The sequence below is a fragment of the Pteropus medius genome, unplaced genomic scaffold, assembly GCF_902729225.1.
Source record: "Pteropus medius unplaced genomic scaffold, Ma_sr-lr_union100, whole genome shotgun sequence".
Lineage (NCBI taxonomy): Eukaryota > Metazoa > Chordata > Mammalia > Chiroptera > Pteropodidae > Pteropus > Pteropus medius.
In genome coordinates, this window is record NW_024343579.1 from 823,033 (window position 1) to 846,984 (window position 23,952).

General features: G+C 42.3%; 1 long non-coding RNA gene and 1 pseudogene across 2 annotated transcripts in view; one reads left to right on the forward strand and one right to left on the reverse strand.

Annotated features, from left to right (window-relative positions):
- LOC120606389 (uncharacterized) overlaps positions 1 to 23,952 on the reverse strand; it is a 192,068-nt gene that overhangs the window by 150,721 nt on the left and 17,395 nt on the right. For both annotated transcript variants that reach the window (XR_005653881.1, XR_005653882.1), the window contains exons 3-5: positions 22,815 to 23,061; positions 12,418 to 12,546; positions 4,994 to 5,225 (exon numbers count right to left, since the gene is read on the reverse strand). This is a non-coding gene — a long non-coding RNA (uncharacterized LOC120606389). The remainder of the gene's footprint in view (positions 1 to 4,993; positions 5,226 to 12,417; positions 12,547 to 22,814; positions 23,062 to 23,952) is intronic.
- LOC120606400 (uncharacterized) lies at positions 393 to 511 on the forward strand (annotated as a pseudogene).

Genomic DNA, 23,952 nt, shown 5'->3' on the forward strand with positions numbered 1-23,952 from the left:
AAAGAAACGAGGCTCACAATATGTAACGTATAGTAAATGCTCAAATAAGGGTGACACAGAATTAGCAGATTTTTGAGAGAGGAGTCACATTGCACATGGGCAAATGAAAACCAGTGAGGATACGGTATGTCCAAATAAGCAAGAACTTTATAGTCAATGAGGCCAGACCAGAAAATGTAGGCTGACACTACAGAAAACTTATGAAAAGGAGAAAAGAAACTGTCATCAAGTACTGGGACAAGCTCTGGAGACTGGGGAGCTACTTTGAGAGTGGTCCAAGGCCAGAGTAGATACCTGGTATGTGGGGAAGGAAACTGATCAAGCTACTTTTAACTTTTACCCAAACTATTTGCAAGCCATTGGAATCCTTCAAGTATCAGAATACATAACTAGTCTAAGGCCGTGCCACCCTTAACGTGTCTGATCTCATCTGATCTCAGAAGCTAAGCAGGGTTGGGCCTGGTTAGTACTTGGATGGGAGACCACCTAGGAATACCAGGTGCTGTGGGCATTAAAAAAAGAGAAAGAATACATAACTATGTCCCCAATATAAAGAAAAAGCAAAAGAAACCCGAGGACAGTGAATGAAAATTGAGTTTATACATTCAAAATTGGTGATCTGTAGTGCCCTCTACAGAAAACTCATCAAAATCTCAGGGCTTTCCTAAAGTCACATTTCAACCATGCGGTCTTAAAGTGAATCAGCAGACTACATGTGCTGACATGGAAAGCAGACCAAGATGTGCATGGAAGTAGAAGGACAAAATTGCTTTTAGCATGTCCCAATTAGTGTTTCCTGAAAAAGCATGTATGTACAGATATGTACCTGTGTATGCATGAATATATGCATGAATGTACATGCACACTATTACATGCATAGAAAAGTTCTGAAAAGACACACAAGGAATTGTTACTGATGAATATGCCAAAGGAGTGAGACTAGGGGCTTGAAGGGGCTCTTCTTTTCATTTTACATCCTTTTGCACTGTTTGTATTTTTACCACGAATATGTATTACTTTTATAATTTTAAAAGGAACATCACCACTGGAAAAGAATAACTCTAAAAACTCAGAACATTGCACAGTGCTTTGCACGAAGCAGGACTCAGTAAATGCTTGAATGAATGAATGAAAGTTATTCAATTGCTCCATCAGTGGGTATATGAGAAAGGAGAAAAGGATATAAAAAGAAGGGGAGAATCGGAGATCACAGAAGCAACTTGGAGCAGTTTTCACTACCTCAAAAAAGAAAAAAAAAATAGAAGGAAAGCTACCAAAGGAAAGAGCTGATGATGACCTTCCCGACTTCAGGAGTGCCACTGGCCAAGGTTCCAATATGCTTTGCAAATACTGTCTGCGGATCTACAAGAGAGTGTAAAAAAAAAGGGCCTTTAAGGAGCTGATCAGAGCTGTGCTGTGCTCCCAATAGGGAAGGGGCAGAACAGAGGTTAATGTTCTCCTTTGGCCATGAAAGATGCTTTGCTGTGAGGATGTATCTTAGTGAGAAGCCGAGGGACGCCATGGAAAGCACAGTAAAATATCCCATATTGGTTATAATCTATGCTATTTGCAGAACACTGCTTTCCCAAATACAACGGTTCATTACGAAATGCCATTCCACAAACAACGGTAGGAATTAAAGGTATAAAACTCTACTAGGTCATCCACTCTTTTCTAGAAGGACTAATGCATACTATATTCCACCGTATAAATCCTAACACTTTCAATGATGTATAAGGGGGATTTATACTACTAAATCATCAGTGGAAAACATAGGCACAAAGCAGCAATACTGAATGCAAAGGAATCACCTTTACGAATTCATCCTGATGTATTCTAAAGTGATTATGAATTGCCAGGAGGTTTTTTAATTTATATTTTTAAAAAGAATTACAACTTCATTGTAAGTTTAATGGATGAAGCTATCAGAATCAAGTTAAAACAAATGAACGCATATGCCATTTTCATTGATCAATTCAATTCGGTATGCTCATGGGACATAACCAAATTCCTGAGCAAATGTGGGGAGAAATATGGAGAGCTGGTCCAGAAGCAATCAAGGTGCACCTTTATTTTAACAAGGGTGAACACTCTTTGGCCAAGATGGCTGGACCAAGTGCAGTGGCTTTCTTGCTATTAGAGAACTCCACAGGACAGCTAATTTGCTCTTCAATGAAACCCATTTATACTGCTCATCTTCAATTTTGTGATTTAGCAGTGACAGCCCTTATAAATGTTTTCTATTTTATATCACTTTAATTTTCAGACTCTTCTATTTTCCTTCCTTTCTATCCAGCTGTGAAAAATAGGATGCTTCCTTTGGGATAATTACTCACCAAATGGCCCATAGAAAAAGTGCAGTGGGAATCTACACTTCTCTTTATCAAACGAACTTTTTCTTTCCTTCTCTTTTCTTCTCTTCCTGCCTTGTTATCTAGAGCAGCGGTCTCCAATCTTTCTGGCACTGGGGACCGGTGCTCCTATGAGCAACTAATGTCTGATGATCTGAGGTGGAGCTGAGGCAGTGATGCTAGCGCTGGGGAGCAGCTGCAAATACAGATGAAGCTTAACTTTCCTGCTGCTCACCTCCTACTGTGTGGCCTGGTTTCTAACAAGCCACGGACAGTACCAGTCCATGGCCCAGGGGTTAGGACCCCCGATCTAGAGATCTGAATGCTGGCCTGGCTGTGCCACTAACTTGCTGTAAAGCGATCCTTCCTCTCCTGGGCTCACTCTCCCCATCTGTACACTGAGGAGTCAGACCAGATGAACACCAACTTTCAATGATGCTGACTCTATTAAGTCTGAGTGAGAGGACCCGCAGAAGTCCTTCTTGGCCCCATTAGCAACCTGGCAGAGCTGGAGGCCCTCTCTAGTCAGATCTCTATGCTCCAGGTAGAGGACGCTCAGCCTTCAGTGCTCTCTTCAGGGCAGTAAAGCTTCTCTGCCATAAAGTGCGGGTCTTCCACTCAGGCTGTGGGTTGTCCTCTCAGGGATCTGAGTTGATGGAGGTCCTGCCAACCAACCTCCATGGCACGATAGATACTTACTTAGTAGACATAGTATGGATTCAATTACTACACTGTAACCAACTGAAAATGTTGGTAAATAAATTCAGAAGGCTCTCCAGGATCTTTCAATTGCCTTTCCTGTAAGCTATATGCCATCTTCATGGTGTCTGTTTCAGATGTGATTCTCCACAGAAACAGAACCAACAGGGTATATATCTACAGATATAGATATAGATATATGGAGAGAGAGACAGAGAGAAATTTTAAGGAATTGGCTCACATAATTGTAGGGGCTGACAAGTCTGAAATTTGTAGTGCAGATCAATAGACTAGAAATTCAGGTAAGAATTGATGTTGCAGTCTTGAGTCCAAAATCTGCAGGGTAGGCCCCACAGGCTAGAATTCAGGAAGGGTTTCAGTGATATAGCCTTGAGGCTGAATTCTTTCTTCTTTGGGAATCCTGTCTTTAATCTTAAGGCCTTCAACTGATTGGATGAGCTCACCCACGTTATGGAGGGCAATTTGCTTTACTCAAAGTCAATTGATTTTAATGTTAATAACATCTAAAAAAAATTCCTTTACAGCAACACCTAGACTTTGTTTGACCAAACAACTGGGTACCATAGTCTAGCCAAGTTGACACATATTAATCACAGTGTCCAAACGTGGCTTGCCTTTGCTGGTCACCCAGGCCACTTATTATTCTCCTTTGAATTGGGTTTAACTTGGGCTGGCTGATAATGGCCTTGTGCCCCTTCCCTGGTCCTTAAATCCTGGCAGATCTTATGAGAATAGGCCCTCGATTTGGTCTGCTCTTCTACTCTATTCACTGCTTCCAAAATAGCTTCAGTCTAAGCTGCTAGAGCAGCAACAGCAGGCACCAAACAAAAAGAAGTCAGTAGCCCCTGTACTCTAGCTCAGGAAATTCCTCTCCACTCAGGAAATTCCTCTCCTTCAAGCTTCCCCGTGCATCGGCATTGCTGGCTCCCCAAAGCACTCGGCTTTGTGGACTGTCTCCCTCGTCTCATCTGGCTCCATATCAGGCTGTTTGCCTTATTTCTGACCTGCTATTCCCTCAGGACACTGATACTAATCTTTGCTGTCCACCAACACTGAGCAACAGGTTCCATGTCTGTGGCCCCCGCCCATCTGGAAAGGAAAACCGGATAATCTGTATGATATGTTACAGTTTGTAAAACACTTTCACACTAACTGGTATTCTTGACACCACCCTGAGAGCTTATAAATGAGCAAAGATATTATCTGTACAAAGCCTCATTTGGTGGATGAGGAAATTGAGGTTCAGAAAGAGTAAGTCCTCGGCACCAGGGCACATAGCTAGCCAGAGCACATGCCCCTGCTATGGGGGGTGGACCTCTGGGTAATGTCATTAAACTAGAAGCACCTTTGCAAGGAGCTGAATACTACTAGGCTACCAACTAGTAACAATGATGTCACCATAGATATTCACATGTTAACTTTGCTTCCAAAAAGATCACAAACGTACTTTTCGCCTTTCACCTAATTATCTCTTGCTGGCTCAAAAATTCCCAACAGCATCCCTTCTCCCTATTTTATGCTGCAGAGATACAGAAATTCTCCCTCATCATCCACCTTAGAATTTCAACTTGAATTTAGCCTACGAAAGTCATTTACTGCACAGGCTGTTTGCTTGGAAGGCTTTGTTAACAGGCACACAGTGGATGAGTCTGGACACAGTAGCTTCCATCCTGAGATGGGTTCAGGTAGGGCAATCTGGCCCAAGGAATGCCCATGAAGACTTTGTAGACAGTAACTGGAAACTGGCCAGGGATGGGATAGACCAGCCTGGGGAGATCCAAACCCCCGAGACCAGGCAGGCCCTGGAGGGCTCTGAGGGTAAGGTCTCCAATGAGATGTGAGAAGTAGAGGCTAATAGCCAGTGTCAGGATGGTCCAGAAGTGAGCAACGGGCAATGTCCCCAGAAAGGAAAAGGAACATACCTTAAGACGGCCTGATAATGAGGTCCAGGCAAGGTAGGCAGCAGCTTTAGTAAAAAACAGCAGTAAGCAACAAGGGGCTGTGCTGCAGAGTGGGCTATGAGGCATCACTGAGTCTCAGATGCGAGCCATAGACAGAGATCTCTTTGGACAGGCTGATGGGCAAATCCAGAGTGTTCTTGCAGTGGCCAAGCTCAGACCTGAAGAATACTAAAAAATGCAACAGAATTCCAATCTGCAAAAGAAAAGGATACCAAGCATGAAGCTAATTCAGACAGGTTCTCTAGTTTAAAAAAAAAAAAAAGTATAGGAAACAGACAAGGAATGAGCACCTGCATGTGAAGGAGAAGGACAGGGATCGGTCAAAGGAAACCATCAGGAATCTATTTATTAGGACTGAGGCACAGAATCGGAGGAGAACTTAGAGCTACACTGCCTAAATGACCCTGGACCCTTCAAATCTCCCTTGACTATGGTCAGGATAGGGCTCAGAGCCTTGCTGAATGGGGTGGAGTGGGGATGATGGCCAACATCTGGAGGCCACATAGGCCCAGCTGTAAGTAAAGGAGGACTGACAGAGCATGAAGCCAATAGTCAATCTCCTTATAGGGCTTGCAGAGTACAGAGAGTAAGGAAGGCTCAGTTGTTCCTATCACCATTTCTCTGGTCCAGGGATCTTGGTACATGGATCTCTCTTTCTCATTCCACAGGGTGTCAGTGAGTACCCTCCAAAGTAGAGAGAAACATAACCGTAAATATCTCAGAATCCTAGAATAAGACAGCTGCAAGAGTTCAGCTCCCGGCACTAACAAATGGAGAAACTGAGACCCAAAGTGCCTTTAGAGACTTGCCTAAGATCACATAATGATTTAATAACAGAGGCTGGGACTTAGGTTTCCTGACTCTGAGCCTGAGGTTCTTTTTCCACTAAACCCCAAAGATAAAATTCCAACACCCACGCAAATCAGAAGATAGCTTGATGATAGCTCAATTTCCATCCATGCCTTGGATAATCAAGCTGACTTATCACACACATATAGATGCAGATCAAGGGCATAGGGAGACTTCAGTAGCTATCACATATAATAAATTAACTTTCCTTCCAAAGCCTGAGTTATTTTGTCATTTGAAAAATAAAGGAAATACCTACAATATGCACCCCACCACAAAGTGTGCTATATTTAGTAAATTTCAGTAGCATGTTAATCTCAAAATTCCAATATTTCCCCGTTGCTATAGTTATGGCATCTGGTTAAATCAGAGTTCAGCAGCTGTGGGCAATGCTAACACTGATCCCAGCCAACTTTGTGCTTTGTTTCTAATGCAAGATGAGGTAAATGGGAGCAAAGCAGTCAATTTCTCTCCCAACCCCTTCCAGGAGTAAAGACCTTTAGCTACTCCGGGTGAGACAATAACATTGACTCCCCAACTCACACCAATACAACTGGAGTCGTGAGTCCCAGGGTACTGACTTGATGACGTAAGCAGCTCCAGGTCTGAGATCTGTAACTGGGAGTTATGTGTTCAGGAAGTGCTAATATGCCGAAGCTGCAATTTGCTCAACCAGAGAATTTTGATGCCTAGTACAGCTGAATGCTTGAGTATCAATTCCTTTTACAAACATACCATTTGAAGATTCCTGGACAAGACAAAATGAGGGCTTTCAAATGGATTCATCACTTCGGGCTCCACGACTTTCCATCTTTAAATTTTCATTTTAAACTCCTATTATTTGAGGGCTTCCTTTATTTGCTTTTCAAGAGAACTTGTCTGGGGCAGGTTTCTCAGGTCTACATACTGGCCCAGTTATGGGCTCTAATCTCTCTTCACGGCCCTCTATTTCCCTGACTCTGAAGAGTGACTTGGTCTCCAGATGTTATTTTGAACATTTATGAGTCATCATAAATATACATGACAGAGTGTTTCCAAAAGTGGGACAATAAAATCAATATTGTATAAATTACGGCATAGATGAGTAATGGTAGGCTAACTTATAGGATTGGAATACAGACGTAGGCCCATGTTTTTAAAGGGCACTTAGCAGGTTTTCTATACTCCTTTCTCTCAAACGTTAATTTTCTCTTCAAATTTGCTATATTTTATGGGTGCGTGTTTTCTGGAAAATATGATCTATATCTGAGTTTAAATGGACTTTTCAAAATACGATCTATATCTGAGTTTAAATGGACTTTTCAAAATAAATCATTCATATACACCTACTGAGATTGTTCCATGGATTTTTAAACAAATTGGTAATGGTAATTCCTTGTAGAGAAGTTCTGAAAGCCATCCTCATTGTATTTTTGATTTGCATTTCTCTGATGATTAGTGATGCTGAGCATCTTTTCATGTGTCTGTTGGGCATCCTCTTTGGAAAAATGTCTATTCAGATCCTCCTACACCTGTCAGAATGGCTATTATCAAAACAACAAAAAAATAATAAGTGTTGGCGATGATGTGGGGAAAAGGTACTCTCGTGCACTGTTGGTAGAATTGTAAATTGGTGCAGCCACTATGGAAAACAGTATGGAGGTTCCTTAATAAATAAAAAATAGAGCTACTATATGATCCAGCAATTCCACTACTGTTTTCTATCTGAAGATAAAGCAACACTAAAGGGTATGTGCATCCCTATGTTTACTGCAGCATTATTTACAATAGCCAAGATATGGAAGCAACCTAAGTATCTACCAATGGATGATTAGATAAAAATGTGATACACACACACAGACACACACACACACACACAATGGAATACTACTCAGACACAAAAAAGAAAGAAATCCTACCACTTACAACAACATAAATGGACCCTGAGGGCATTATGCTAAGTGAAATAAATCAGACAGAGATAGATAAATACCACATGATTTCACTTAGATGTGGAACCTAAAAAAACAAAACAAAACAAAACAAACAAAACAAAACCAAATCCAGACTCATAGATACAAAGAACAGATTTCTGGTTGCCATGGGGGAGTGTGGTTGGGAGGGGGACAAAATGGGTGAAGGGGACAAAGAAGTACAAACTTCCAGCTATAAAATAAATGCATCATTTATTTATAAAATAAATAAGTAATGTACGCCATGGGGAGTATAGTTAATAATATTGTGTTAACTTTGCAAGGAGCCAGATGGTAACTAGACTTGTTGTGGTGACCATTTCACAATGTATACAAATGCTGAATCACTCTGTTGCACACCTGAAACTAATATAATACTGTACGTCAATTATACATTAATAAAAAATAAATATAATAGCTGTAGGAGATCTCTATATTCAAAAAGAAAAAAATAAGTTCTGATAGCAGACTATAGCACATCCCTGACAGAATCATGGTCACGCAATTGTCCCTCTATTCTCTGAACGTTTTGGAGTGTGTCACACCCCTGGTCACCTAACATGCACTGGTTTCTGGTAAAGGGACTGTAGTACTTATATCCTGTGGTACATTCATTAAGTCTGAGCTGGCAGCCACAACTATGATAAGTAACTCTGCCTTTAAGCTTGAAGACTTTCATTTGGTCACACTGCTAAGTCCTTGCATGTTTCTGAAAGTCCTTCACAGAGACAGAACCAGGCTTGGGTCACCTGCGCACAAAGCCACTGGCTCATCTCAATTACTAGTTCCCACCTGCAAGCCCTCAGCTTGAGAGGGACCTAGAGTCGTGGGAGGTGTGCAATTCTGACCCTTTGGGAGAATATGAAATTTGGACATTGGCCCTCTCTATTTTTATCAGATAAAAAAATATCTATGGAGCGTACCTTCAGAGTGCGTGCCATGTCTCCGAAACCCAGAATCTTAGCAACAGCTCCCCATTTCCAAACTTGAAAACTCATGCACACTGCTCACATGTCAGGAGGAATTCTGCCGTTTTGAATTTCTACTTATACCAATGTGGCAATATTATCATTACATGGCATCAGTGTTTCATCACACAATAATATGCATTATTGGCCAATATATCCATGCCTACTTTTAAATGCCTTATCAACATTCTTATGTTATTAAAACACTAAGTGTACAACTTGTTTGAAATAAATGGAGACTTATCCTCACTGATATTCACATCAATCCAAGACTCAAAATGGCATGAGCTGCTAAGTCTTTGGTGAGTGTGGCAGCGATGCTCTAGAGAGCAGTTCAAGAATCTTAAAACTTTCTCATATAATTCCATATCATTTGAAATATATTTCAGAGTGAAATATACATTGTTGACAGTAATTAGAAAGAAGGTGGTAAAAGGGTGTCCTTTATTAGCTGGCTCTTGCTTGTGTCCCAAGTTAAGGAATCAGAAGACCTAGGTTGGTCTTTGCTCTGCCACTTACTAGCTGTGGGACACTGGGCATGTCCCTTGCCTCATCGAACCTCAATCTTCCCATCTGTAAAATGATGGAGCTGGACCAGCTGATCTTGAAAGGCCTCTCCTACCCCAGAGCCTGTGGTTTCCTAACATTTTCACTCTGCAGATCATGGTGATAGCCGTGTTAATGGTATCACTACCAGCCCTAACTGATTCAAGGCTTAAACTTCTAAAATTGCGTTACTAGACTGGCCTTTATTATTACCTCATTCTCAAATACTTCCATACGCTTTCCTTACCAAGTCACTTTAAAAAAAAATCAATTTAATTTTTTAAATTAAGTTTATTGGGGTCCAAGTCACTTTTAATTTGAGGTTCCTTTCATAACTTCACCGGTCCAGAGCTTATCTAGACCAATAAAAAGTCACAAGAAATTGACACAATTTACTCCACAGGAAGCCTTTTGTGCCTTTTGTGGGTGGAAAACAATGTCATCTGATGACTAGCTGAAGGAACTTTAAACTCTTACTCTAGACAAGAGAAGATACAGCAGCATATGAAAGCTGCTTTTAAGCATGTGAAGAGCTTTCACACTGGCAAAAGATTTGACCTGGCTTGAGTGGCCCAAAGGAGTTTAATCTAGGACCAAGGAGCAGAAGATACTAGTGATGGATTTTGGTGCAGCCTGAAGAACTTTCTAATGGAGCAACCTGAAGATGAAGTAAGCTGTCTTGAGATACAAAGAGCACTCTGTCACTGAAGGTATTCAAGGAAGAGGCTAGACTACTACCCGTAGCGATGCAACCAAAGGTACTTAGCTTAGGCTAGCTGATCTTTCAGTCCCTTTCCAACTCTCTTAAATTTGACAGGCTCATTTCCAGTCCCGCTCCCTCTCCGCCATCCTTTCATTTCCTCCTCTTGCCCTTCACACCTACCCCAAATAGTCAGAAGTCAGACAGGTCATCTAAATTTACCCCTGCTCTCTATCCCCACTGTCCCTGACCTAGTTCAAGGCTCCATTCTTTCTCACTTGGGACTAATGAAACATTTGATGACTGGTATCCCAGCTTCTATCTCTCTCCCTCCATCCAATTTCCAACTTGCTGCCAAAAGAATCTAAAATAAAAAGTTAGTAATATCACTTTCATTCTTAAAACTCTCCAGGGCCCTCCTATCATTTCATAGAAAAAAAAAAAAATTCTTAGCATGGAATATGTCTTTTGAAGCCTGTTTTTAGCCCATCTTTCCAGCTACACACTATGAGCTTTAGTCAAAATAGACTGCTCACCATTGCCAGAATATCCCAGGGCACACTTGCAATTCGGCTATTTTCCCCACTGCTTAGAGAGCCCGTTCCCCTTTTGTCCCCCTGAAAACTTCCCATTTGGCCTCCAGAGTCCAGCACAAGGTTCTGTAGGTTTTTATCACCTCCTCAGATAGAAAGAGTTGCTCCTTTATCTGTGTGATGCTACCATTTTCTAAATACCTCAACACATCTTATTCTGTGGTGATGCATTTGGTGAACTGTGTATGTGGCCACATCTGCAGACATAGAATGCAAATGTGCCCTAAATGAATTCCAGTCTTTTAGATTTAATCTTCAATGTGGCACTGCTGAGTTTGTAAACTATTTAGCTTCTTTAATAATACTTCTCTCTGCTTTGGTCTCAATTCGATTTTTAGATGCTTAGAATGGAAAGGTTTTATTATTATGACTTTTTCTGAGAATTTTAAAACATTAGTTGCCACAGCATCCTGAGGAAAAAGATGTTGTTGTAAAGAAAAATGCAAATGGCTTGCTCATGGAACACAGGGAGTCAGTAGCAGACGAACAGGAGTAATTTGATTTTGCACGGTTAGACAATATAGAATGGAAATAGAAACTAGAAATGCTTTCATCTTTCTAAATGATGAATTCTACATCTTCCTGTTCCAGATTAGGGTCTTACCAGGTCAGGGCAGCAGGCTGAGAGCAGGTGAGAAGTAGAGAGCGATGAAGCTAAAACAGGGTAGTGGAGAGGGCTGGTTCCAGAGAAATGAACAGAAAACAAAAGGTCACGCAAACTGGTGGGCAAAGCTAGAGGGGAAGCCCTGAGACCAGGCAAATGTCTCCATTTATGCTGATGTGTGTACAGACTCACTCTGAGGGGGTCCCCGGGAAGATGGCTGTAGCAGTTGCCTCTGGAGGAGGGAACTAGGCAACACAGGATCGTCTAGGAGAGGGGAGGCTTACATTTCACTGAATACTTATTTTATTTGCATTTGATCACGTATATCTTATTATACAAAAAAAATCATATAAAAAGCAGAGAAGTCAGCAACTGTGAATAGTGAAAACGTTGAAGGAACAGCACAAGATTCTCAGGGGCCAGAAGACCAGCATGGCTGTCCCGACTTAAGCAAACAAAGCAAGGCCCGTTGATGTTGACCCTGACCCTGACCCTGACCCTGACCCTGACCCTGAGGGTAGTGCTGCCCAAATTGCTGGTATCTATATGAATTCTCATTCTACTTTGCTGCCCATTAATTCCAAGCAAGGCTGATCTGGATGACTATAGGTGCAACTGAAAATACCTGGCTGGACAGAAGATGAGACAAAGAACAAACTGGGTTTTCTGGCAGTGTGATGGTTAATTTTATGTGTCAACTTGACTGGGCCATCAGATGACCAGATATGGGATTAAACATTATTTCTGGGTGTGTCTGTGAGGGTGTTTCTGGAAGAGATTAGTATTTGAATTCACAGAGTAAAGCAGATGGCCCACCCCAATATGGGTGGGGTCATCTAAACCACTGAATAGAACGAAAAGGCTGAGGAGGGTTGAATTTGATCTCCCACTGTGTGATGGAGCAGGGATGTCAATCTTCTCCTGCCTTTGGAGCTCCTGGTTCTCAGGCCCTCAGACTACACCACTGGCATTACCAGGTCTCCAGCTTGCAGATGGCAGATCATGGAACTTCTCCTATTGGCTCGGTTTCTCTGGAGAGCCCTGACTAATATAGGTTGCTCTGCTAATTGGGTCCCTTTGTGCACATTAAGCATATGTTCTTGCAAAAGTTCTGATAACTTTTTCTAAAACTCTATTGTAACAACGGGCATTTAAATTGTGATAGCTACTTACAACCTATATGATGACAATCTCCTCTGAGTGACAGAGACATGGCATGTGACCAGAGTCCAGAAGCTCCAGTAACAGTGTGGTCAAGATCAGCTCTAGAAGCAAATCACAATCACCATCTAGGAAAACACCCTAAAGTAAATGACAGTAAAGGGAAAGGCATCAGTACTGTGTGCTTTGAATACAAAAGTCAATACACTGTGATGGAACATGCTGGGAACTACCATTTTCTCAGCAATTTCTTGGTAGGCACTGCACTTAAAACGACTCTATCAGGTCATGATTGTTATCCCCATTTTTATAGATGACAAAATAAGGCTCAGAGGGATAAAACTAGAGAGTACAAGAGTCCCTTCAAGACCAGTTATGTCTGATTCCAAAGACAATGCACTTTTTGTTCTTAGAACGTGGGATCTAGAAATCGTATCCTGTGCAGTGGAAGCCCATGTGCTGGGTTCACCAGACCAGTCCATCCTCCAGCTGAATCTCTCTGAATGATTTCTGTTGGTAATGAGAGTCACTAGCTGAGCGCTGCCTGGATTCCTGAATTACAGAATATTGTAAAATGGTGTTGCATCAAACCAGTAAGTTCTGAGGGTGGTTTATTACATAGCAAAACTTAACGAGAACACTGTTTTAGTTACCATTATACTTGAGGTGCTGGCACTGTGTCACGCACATAGCCAATTTGACCTCTAGTACGTATTCACTGACTAAAGGAATGAGCGCTAGAGAGAAGAATAGGAGGAAGGGCTAGCAGAGAAAGACAAAGATGACTTGCAAGTGCCAGTTAGGCTTTCTAGTCATTTTTTTCCAGGTGGCCTGGGACCCTTTATTAACTCTGGAGAGGTGAATATACTTTTCTAAATAACATGGTACCTGCTCTTGGAAACTGAGCAGAGTAGACACCTAATTTCTCCGGGTGGTAGGCGTGTCAGAAAGGAACCACTGAGTCTTTACCCCATGTTCCCTACCATAAATCCCAGCTGTTCAGTGGCTTTCCCTTTATCCCAAGATCTCAGGTTTTTCCAGTTCTCATGATACGGGCCCAGCCAAGTTACAATTAGAATGTTTTTTCTTCTCTTCATTATAAGATCGCTGCACTTTCCTGGAAAGACCAGCTAGAAACTTTAAGCAAGAGAATAATTATCACAATGAATGCACTTCCAGGTTTGGCTTCAGAACCAGACCCCTCTTGCAAACGACACACAGACTATGCCTCCCAGTGGAGATGGATGGACTCTGATTCTAAATGTAACTAAGTTTTACTTCCCTCACCTTTAATTGCCTGAAGTTTAGACAGAAATTCAATCAGTAGACTATTGTTTTCTCCTTCCTGGGAAGCAAGTCACAGCTGAAAGGAGAACTGGGGAAGAACTGGGTGGGGTTAGAAATCTGAATCTTGGCGTGACTCTTATGAATTTTCTTTTCCATTTTACTCACCTCCTTCTGGCTCTGATGTTATCAGTAATTTCCCGAGACAGAGAAAACCCAGATTTCCTCAAAAAGTTCAACTACCTGCCTCAGCAAAATACAAAATGGGGGGAGACTAGCTGCTCCATATAAACTTCCCTCCTGTGTTTGTGTCCAAGGAAACTCACACAAAGGAAACACACTGGCAGGCCTCTTTCATGTCTGCCTTCCTCTAGTTGGCTAAGAAGCAAAGTCCGTGGTGATTCTGGGCAGCCCATCCAAAAGCCAGAATGCACAGGACACTCCTGCAGCCGATGAAGAAACCGATGTATCAAAGTAGAGAAAATCAAGCCACTTCTGATATATTCAAAGGCATGAGCTAACCAGTACCAACAAAACAGATGATGAGCTAGCTGTGCAAAGGGCAGAGTGGAAAGCAGAATTACTTCAATTTTCTCATCAAGCCCAGGGTTTTGGCTGCTCAGCATGTTTCCAAATGGTACAAATGTTAAAAGACCAAACCTGGCTTTTTCTACCTAGCAGTGAACTTGGAGTCAAGAAACCTGGCTCTAGTCCTGCCTATGCCGTTGACTGTGTTATCCCACACCAGCCCCTCCCCCTCTCTGGGCTTACGTTCCCTCATCTGCAAAATGAAGAGCATGGAGAGACAGTGTTTAAGGACTCTAAATGACAAATGCAGTTGAATAGTGATTATCCAAAACTGGATTCTCATGAGTGTAGCTTCTCTGTGGGTCATTTTGCCTACTTATGGATAGCATCCCTTCCAATTAGTACCTTCTCTGCTCAGTAAAGGCTTTGCTGCCATTTCAATGTCTTCTTTACTTGATATTCACAAATGTCCTTTGAAATCTAAACACTTAGCTACCTGCAACGTTGTAAAGGAAGTCTTAAAGAGCAATGCTTGTATCCTTCTAAGAGAACTAACAGATGAGGGGCATCTATCCAGACGTAAGTACAAAAGCACAACTGCCAAATAATCAGAAGCTCATATTAAATGCCCACTATGTGCCAAGACTTTACATGGATCATTTTAATCCTTACAACAGCAATAAAGACACCAGCAACAGTGTTGATGAGAGCCACGCACTGTGCAGGACACTCTCAAATACATTCTCTTTGAAAACAAACACTGAACAGCACGTAAGTGCACTCCTGCCAGGCCCTGTTCTAAGAGCTTCACGTATATTAACTTCAATAGTCGTTCAGACTCCATGAGAGAAGAGGCATTATTAACCTTGCACTACAGACGAGGAAACCAAGACACAGAAAAGTTAAGTAACTTGACCAAGGTCATACAAGTTAATAAATAACAGAGCTAGGAATCAAATCAAGAAAGTCTGCTCCATACAGTCCTTCAAGGGAAATCACATCTATGCCCACAGGGATGCTTTCAGCTGTGGATTAACAGACAAATTAACTTCGAAACTCCACTGGCTTGGCATCAGATGGGTACTAGACTTATCAAGGTGATCACCTCATAAGTTATATAAGTGTCTAATCGTTTGTTGTACATCTGAAACTAACAGTAATTGAAATTACTGTTATGTCAACTATAATTGAAAAATCAATTAAAAACACTATTGGCTGAACACTACAACAGTTTACTTCTCACTCATGGTACATGTTCACGGCAAAGGTGATGAAAGTCTATGCTCCACACAGTTGCTCAGGGGCCCCGACTGATGAAGGCTCCAGTGCAGAAGTGACACAGGCAATTTTCTCTCAGCTCACTGACCAGACTTGATGACACAGCCACACCTAACTATAAGAAGGCTTGGAAGTTAGTCTTTCATGTTCCCAGAGGAGAAAAGCAGATGTCAGGAAACACGAGCAATGTCTGCCACAAGCTACAAGTATCAAAACACCTAAAGTTCAACTCCATACCTAATGAAAACCAGTCTTCTTTTAGCAAAGAAGAAGGAATTGGCCATTGAGTAGGTAGCTAATACTATCCATCATATACTCTGATCTTAAGATGAAGAACCTGAGACTTAGAGAGGTTTACTCATGTACTCAAGTTTACTCAGTAAGAAAGTGGCAGAGCCTGAATGTGAACTCTGGTCTGATTCCAAAGTCTGTACTCTTTTTGCTCTAGCAAATTGCCTCATAAAGGAAGAAAAAAAATGTATGCTCGTCCACCACTCAGAATTATCCACAGTGGTCCACAGAGTCAGAAGGAGAGAACCAGAGCTAGAGCTGACAACTGACCACTGCCGTATCATCTAGAAGTGCAGATGGCAGAAATGGAAGGGGCTCTCAGACAAGAGACGAGACCACCCTTTGCCACCTCAGCACTTTTCAGATATAGAAACTCTGGCCCATCAAGTGAAGCACTTTGTCCAAAAGTACCCAGATGGTGATGAAATAACTCTACTATAGCACTTGTAGCAGCCAGGGTCCTGGCAGGAAACAGAGCACATTCCAAAGGTACAACTGAAGGTGTGGGCAGGGTGAAGGGGACCAATAAGGGACAGCGCAACAGGGAGAAGCTGTTAGCATCCTTAGACCCGAAGTAGTGAGGAGAGCAGAACCTGGTAAAAGCTGAGGCTATCAGAAAGGGACAAGCCAACAGAAAGTGTGGCACAAAGAAGAAGAACACAATCATAGCCAAATGTGACCTGGCTGAGAGGAAGCTAGAGAAATAAATACCCAGACCTCTCTTTCCTCCCAACTCTCTGATCTTCCTCCTTCTTCCACCAATACCTCCCAGTGGCCAAACCCACTGGAAGCCAGAGGACAAGGGAGCCTGGGTGATGCAGTCTGTAGAAGTCAGTCTCCAGGGGCCCGGAACACGGTAGAAATGGGAAAAGAGAAGATCTGAAGTGGGAAACTGAGAATATCCATTATAGCATCTTCCCCCTTTTTTTATTGATTGATTCATTATTTACTATGCTCAGTGTCAGAAAGTGCTAAACACATTTTAATTTCCATCAACATTCAAGTTTCGACTTTAAAATTTGGTAGTGAAAGCATGCCACCTATCCAAGTACTAAGCTATTTTTATTTAGAAGATCAAGGGCATATTTTAAGGCCATGTTCAGTTTAACATGAGGTAGAGAAAACTACATTTTAAAAATTCTTCCACAGCCTGACTTCTGGTTAAATATGGCAGAATGACCACATGTAATTATTTCTCTCCTGACACCACATTAAAACAACAGTAAAGGAATTAAGACAAAACAAAAAGAATGAGAGAAAAAAGAGAGAAGAGAGAGAGGTATAAGTCCACACAGACTAAAAAGATAGGAAAGTAGACCTTAGTGGATGAGAACTGTCGACAAATTTTTTGAAGATGAGAAGGTGAATGGAGAAATGTGTATCAATTTAGAAGAATGAAGGAAGCTATAACATAAATGCCTGTAGAAAAAAGGGGCAATGAAAAGTGAGCCAGTTAGCTCCCAAAGAATCCTGGGAAGGCTTAGGACTTAGAAATACCGAGGACCGCAAACGTTAGAGTTAGGATACAGGAAAAAAGGAAGTGAATATCTATGGAAGAGCAAGCTCCCACGTTTCCTTCATCTCATGCAGCTAGCCAGGTAATTGTTCGGTCTACTCCTTTTGCTCCCAGGAAACAAGATATGTATTCTCTGAAGACACTGGATCAGACACACTCAGGGCACTGAGAACATCAGGCATAATAGAGGGTGGTATGAGGAAGATGATAGAAAATAGAGGGATTAAGTGAAAGTCTATCTATGGAATGGCCAAGAACCAGCCAGTCTACTACTCCCAATCCCCAAATACCTGCAGGCAGAGTAAAGGAGTCTATCTTTGAATAAGTGAAGGTCACTAGAGGAAATTGCTCTATATACTGGCATTTGGATGCCCTCCAACAAAGGCTGCCCAACCACTCCACAGTAAGGCCCACTAGTTGACAAGCTCTGCCTTTCCATCCAATACTTCCAATCAGCTTTTGAGGGTTCTACTCTTAAATATGAATAGATAGCCAAGGAGCAAAAGACATTTGAGGGAAGCCTCTAATATGAGAGAGGCTGAATCAAACAAACTGGAAAAGGGAGCCCAGAGAAAACAGAGAGGTGTAAGAATAGAAGAAAACCATATGTATATAAAAATTACTGACACTGGGGAAAGCAAAATATTATTTTAACAAGAACGTGTAAGCATAATGCATCGTCTGGGCAGTGGACAGTATTTGTAAAGCTATAATAATATAAACATGAAATACTGATTTTGAAAAAAAAAATATGTGATTTACTTATGTTAGGGCAACAAGGGAGGGATGATGGAGGCGGTTATGTGGCAGTCATTAGGGGTGTTCCCAGATATTCTAGGGCATCTCCTTTCGGGTGTACGGTAGGACTGCAATTCCTGGCCTTTTTTCAGATTAAGTATGGCCATGTTTGCTTTCATTAATAAAATGTGAGTAAAACTGACCTGTATCATTACTTGGCAGAAGCTTTGAGAGCCAGTGTGCAAACACCCTATCACTTGCCACAATTGCAGAGATCACAGAATCAGGTGTAGAGATGGAGCTTCCATCAGCCTGGAGGACCAGCATGAGCCAGAAGTCCCCTGCCCACCTATGCTGAACACGTAGCATCAGCAAGAAATAAACTTCTGTTGCGTAAAGCTACTGGTAATTAGGAGTGGTTTGCAGCATAAACTAGCCAAGCTTGACTGATAATAGTCTGTGAGACCGATTCTCATCCACCATCATAAGAAGTCAACAAACAACATCTAAAATAATGAATCAAGTGATAGCAGTATAAACATATAAAATATGAAGGTAAATAGCAATAGCAACAGCTAACACAGTTAAAAAGTGGCTGTTCCAACGGAGGCTTAGCAGTGCTGGCCCGATTGTTTTTGTTGTCGGTATTGTTATAAGCCTCATTTAAATATTTTTTTGTACTACTACATTGAGAAAAATAACTTTAAACCATTCTATATCTGCATATTCTCATGGCAATCCAATATAAGGAACAAGATACTGGTAGCAGCAGAGTTGTGGTATGCCTGTCCTCTCCAGTCCTCAAGATCCCTAATAAAGAAAAGAGTCTAGCCTAGGCTGTTACTTAATAGAGAAATGCAATTACCACCTGATCCTTGAGACAGGCCCCTCCAGATTAAACACTGACTCTAGACATTTTGTAGGACTTGTGCCTCCAGGATCATAATTCCAAAAGCAGCAATGTTAAAACAAACAAACATTAGAGATGGAGGAATGAATAGAATTTTTATACTAAGTAATCAGGAATACTTAGAACTAGCCTGTCAGAAGGACTTGGAGATTGTATTATAAAACCATGCTAAATTCAAGAAAGTGTGCTTTCCTCCAAGGGCTGAGCAGAAGAAAGGGCTCCTTGGGAGCAACTCTGACACAATAGGATGCCTGCTCAAATGGACCTTGACACCTCTTTCCAGGGATTTTTCTTCCTTAGAGACTTTGTCTGTTCATGTTTGGAGGAATTTGTGCTGTGCTTCTTTAAACGTGCAATACCTCCTATACGCCAATAATGAATGAGAGAGGCGGGGAGAGCACAAGCCTGAGCGAGCAGCCTAGGAAGGGCTCATGTATCTCACAGCAAAGTAATACAGAGATGAAGCAACACGAATAATGGCCCATGATGAAGCCCATTTTGTTAACCAGAAGAGTGCCACCAAAACAGCAGGAGAAGAAAACTCTAGGGAAAGCTGTGATACCTACTGCCACATCAGTACAACCATGCTCCCTGCTATCACATGGCACCCATTTAGAAGATGGTGTGTTGGGAATAAAAAGAGCATTCGTGGCCTTGGACCAGAGGGTAAACCTACATTTGCCCAATGCATTCCTTAATGGCTCAATCTTCGGCTGCTCTTGCGAGCCTAGTCAGTTGATCATGGCTACTTGTGAAGTGGAATCACAAAAATGAATCAAATTGGTCTTTTATATCTGAATGGATGTGACGTATCCACATTTACTTTTAAATATGGACCTCTGTATGTTCTGGGACATGACAATATCTTAAGAAAATAATGAAACCAAACTATACATTTCTGACTGGGGAGCAGGTGCAAAACTATCCAGCTCTGTTATCCTTCCTTCCTCCAAACCAAATCTTCTCTCCCTGCCCTAAGGTAAAGACACATCCCATACATCTCACACTGATGCAGAGCTCTAGCTCCAAGCCATACTGGATGCTCTAACCCCTGACTCATACAGTCAGGGCTGAGGACCACCGTTTCAGCTCAGATTGCTTTCTTTTCCACCTCCTGCTAAACTGAAGTTCTAAGACTGTCACCAAAATTGTTACCTTGGATCCATCATCTTGATTTCAAGGGATATCAACATCATCTTCTAAAAGCTAAAAATCTCAATTCTTCAAAAATCTGATCCAAATCTACCTTCTGGTCTTTTCTCCAACAGCTTCCTGCCAGCATCCACACCACGCTCCACTATACTACATTACTAGTGATTTCTTGAACAAACCCTGTATTTCTCTGCTCTCAGCTTCTGCTCATGCCAGTGCCCTGACTTGCAGTTTTCTACCCAGCTCTTAGTGCTACAGTTATTCGATGTGTCTCTTTCCCACTAGACGGTGAAACGACCCGAAAGCAGGGGCTGTGCCTTTCTCATCTGTGTATTCCCAGAACCCAGCACATCACCGGGCCCATAAGAATTCAATAAATATGTGTTAAATAAGGTTTAAGAGGCACCATGAAGCATTTGCTGATTTCTTCAAGTAACAAATGGGCCAACTGAAGCATACTACTCCACGTATGGATGCTTCAAAATGGCCAATATCAAGGCTTACATATATAAACAAAAGACCCAAAATAAATTAGTAAATAAAGTAAATAACTAAACTGAGATAATCTCAGATCCTATCTTTAAAGAAAGAAAGAAAAAACGTCCGTTCTTAAAGTACTACTTCAGAGTGGCCAGAAGGCACACTGGGGCTCCTAGAAGTCTTCCAGATCGAAAACGAAAGCGCAGCACGTGCTTCCGGCCCTTCATATGTTCTGAGCCTGTTCTCTGGATAGGATTTTGTTCCTCGCCTGGGCACTGAGAGATCAGAACTGTGGCAGGAAAACATAGCCATGGTTCTTAAGTAATGGATCTTTGATGCTCATTGTGCTGAAACGAGTGCAGACTAAGTGGAAACAGAACCTACCATCTCCCTCAACACAAAAGGGTGGCCCAGAAGTCCGGGTGGCCCACGGCAACACTGAAGGGTAGTCCAGGAGTCAACTCAAAGACCAAACAGCAACATTCACTACACCTGCAGGGAAGAAATGCTACGATGGCTCTACCATGTCCCCCATAAATTGGTTTGAGGGCTTAAGCACAATAGATGTCATTAAGAACTTTTAAATTAGATGTAATGTAGGTAACCTACGTAGGATGGAGAGCTGGTTACTGTATAGATCAAATGCCACTCTACTTTAGATATCACCAAAAAGTCTGCTGCTATGTCCCTTTAGATATAATTTTACCCGAAAGCTTGGAATTCTGAAAGAAAAGTCATATCTGCAACCCTACATGGAAAGCAGTAAGAGGTAGGGGTAGAAAAAGAAGTGTGGGAGAGAGGGACAGAGGGGTGACAGGAGTCAACAGTGATTTCTATAATTGGACTTGTCTGGCCTTCCCAGAGACCGTTAAGTAAACCCAGCTGCCAGCGGATGGAAGCAGTAGACATTCAAGTCCATTTGCCAGAAGGGCAAGGGCGAATTCTATAGGCAAAGAAAGAAACACCACCCTTGGGTTCTAAAGAGGGACTTGGGCACACTGACTATCAAGAAAACAAAAAGGAGAATATTTTTTGAAAGATACACAGTAGTGCTTCTTTAATGACCACAATATCCTATGATGAAAGTAGAAGGTATCTGAAAAATAATCGATAACCTTCCGTATCAGCTTGTAGGGGAAATGGTGGTAATCCTTTTGTTGGCTTCTCCTCAGTCACGTATCGATGACATACAGCAGCTCCGAATTCCTCCCAACAACGATTCAACCTAGGAGTCTATTTCATGCTGGACTACAAAGGAAGAATTGTCAAAAAGCTAGAGCAGCCAGATTTTGCTCATAAATCGGGAAGTTTAGCTGTTTGGTACCACATAGCATTTTATTTCATAGGAGGCTGGCAAATAAATCCCCCTGTGGCTTCTTTGGTTAATGCTTCCTCGAGAGAGGAGGCAGGAACTGTGAGTAGGTTCAACTCCGCGTGAACTGTGAGATACTCACAGCCTCCCATGGATGTGTAACTGAACTGTGGGATAAAGCGTACTATTTCTCATATTTTGCAGCAAAACTGTTTTAGCGAAAGTGGGGACTCCGAAGACTTCAATGCCAGGAAAGCAGAAAAAGGAGACTAAGCACAGATCAAGCACAGTGAAGAACTTGGAGGGCCACAAAGCTGTCCTCGGAGAGCTGACTGGCCCTCCAAATTACAAAGGTCAACAACCACGGCAAATGCAAGCTGACTATTTCCGATGGTTAAGAAAGACCTGGCAGCATGGGCAATACCGATCACTAGGCAGGTGGCAGTGCCATGTTTCTTCAAGGTTTTATTTGGATTGGACCCTAGCTGGCAACCAGGTAGAGAGACGGAGCCCAGCATCCCCAGGGAAAGGCCTTACAAAGCCTAGGCTGGATGTCAGAGGCCCAGCCAAGCAGGAGAGTCTTAGTGGGTTCCCGGAACATACCCCAGCATCACCCACACTGTGATGTAAAAAAGGAAGGCTGGAGAGTAATGAGCCTCCATGGGACTCAAGGGCTCTTCCCAGGGGCACTTAATACTATGTTATCGGACTCATTCTCTGTGCCATTTACTGGTGGTATGTGTGTGGGGGGGGAGGAGGGGGACTTCTACTATCCTGCCAAGCTTAGTTCTTGATGCTTCAGGTACTGGAAGTCACCGAGTCTTCTGGCTGCAGACCTTTAGGCCCTAACCCTGACTGGGGCGGGGTCAACAGGAGTCTGACAATCTGTTGGCAGGACTGGAATGCGGAGTCTATCTTACCATTGTGCTCTGCCAAGAAGGTCATCAATCCACTGTGCAGGGCATCCAGTGCCATGTAAGGGAATGGAATTCAGCTTTTGATTCAGCGGCTCAGGGCGCAAGCTCACATTATATCAATATCTAAATGATACCAGTAGATAAAATTCTAGCATTCACATTTCAGTGTCAGTGGCCTCAGAGAGAGCTTCAACATATGTACCAGATGGATTCACTCTTTTAGATTTAGTTCCCTTCTCTCAGCAAACTCCTGCAACACCAAAGGAATAATTACGGCTCAGTAGAATATTGCAGAGTGCTAGCCAAAAAATAAAGTCACATCAATTTAAACTAGCAAATATGAGTTTTTGGAAGAGAAAATAATTCTCTTTCCAGAGGCAATTATTTGTCTCTTTGGAAATGTTTGCCAATATAAAATCCCCCTTCCTGGCCTGTGGAACTTAAAAAAACATGAATCACAGTAGTGGATCTGCATAGAAGAGGCTGGAAGGCGCCGGGGAGGAAGGGCAGGGCTGGCTTTGTGTGGAGCCTTGTGCATTGCTAAAAGGAGGACAACCTCAATCCAAAACTCATGTGCGGCTGAAGGCTCACTCACAAAGGAAAGAAAGCAACTGGTAGGAAGATCGTTGTTCCTTCATCTGTGCCCCACTTGCCAGATTACAAAGCACTTCTGTATTAATTATCTCATGAGAGCCACCCAACAATATCTCTGTAAGGTAGGCAGAAGACTGTTTGATCCAATTTACACATGGAGAAGCTGAGGTTAGACTGCTGAGCAGCAATCTAATGGCCTTCACTTCAGATGTATCTCTGTCCCACAACCAGGGCATCATCCAAGTGGTGGGGGACACAATGGCATACTTCACCTCGCCATGGGCTACCTTACCCCAACCACACCAGGCATGGCTCTTAATTCACTGAGAAAAACTGCCTGCATCCTAGGTTTGGAGGAAGCTGTTCAAAGCCCTTCACACACACATCCAACTGTCTTCTGCTGGGGGCCAACAGCTAATCTAGTTGAATTGTCATTAGGCACCAAAAGAGGCACCTTCACAGTACATCTTCTATAGATAAGTCGACAAATGGGTCTCCTTAGCTACTGAAGAGTTTGCTTAAGAGCAGTTCCTTTTGATTCTCTCTT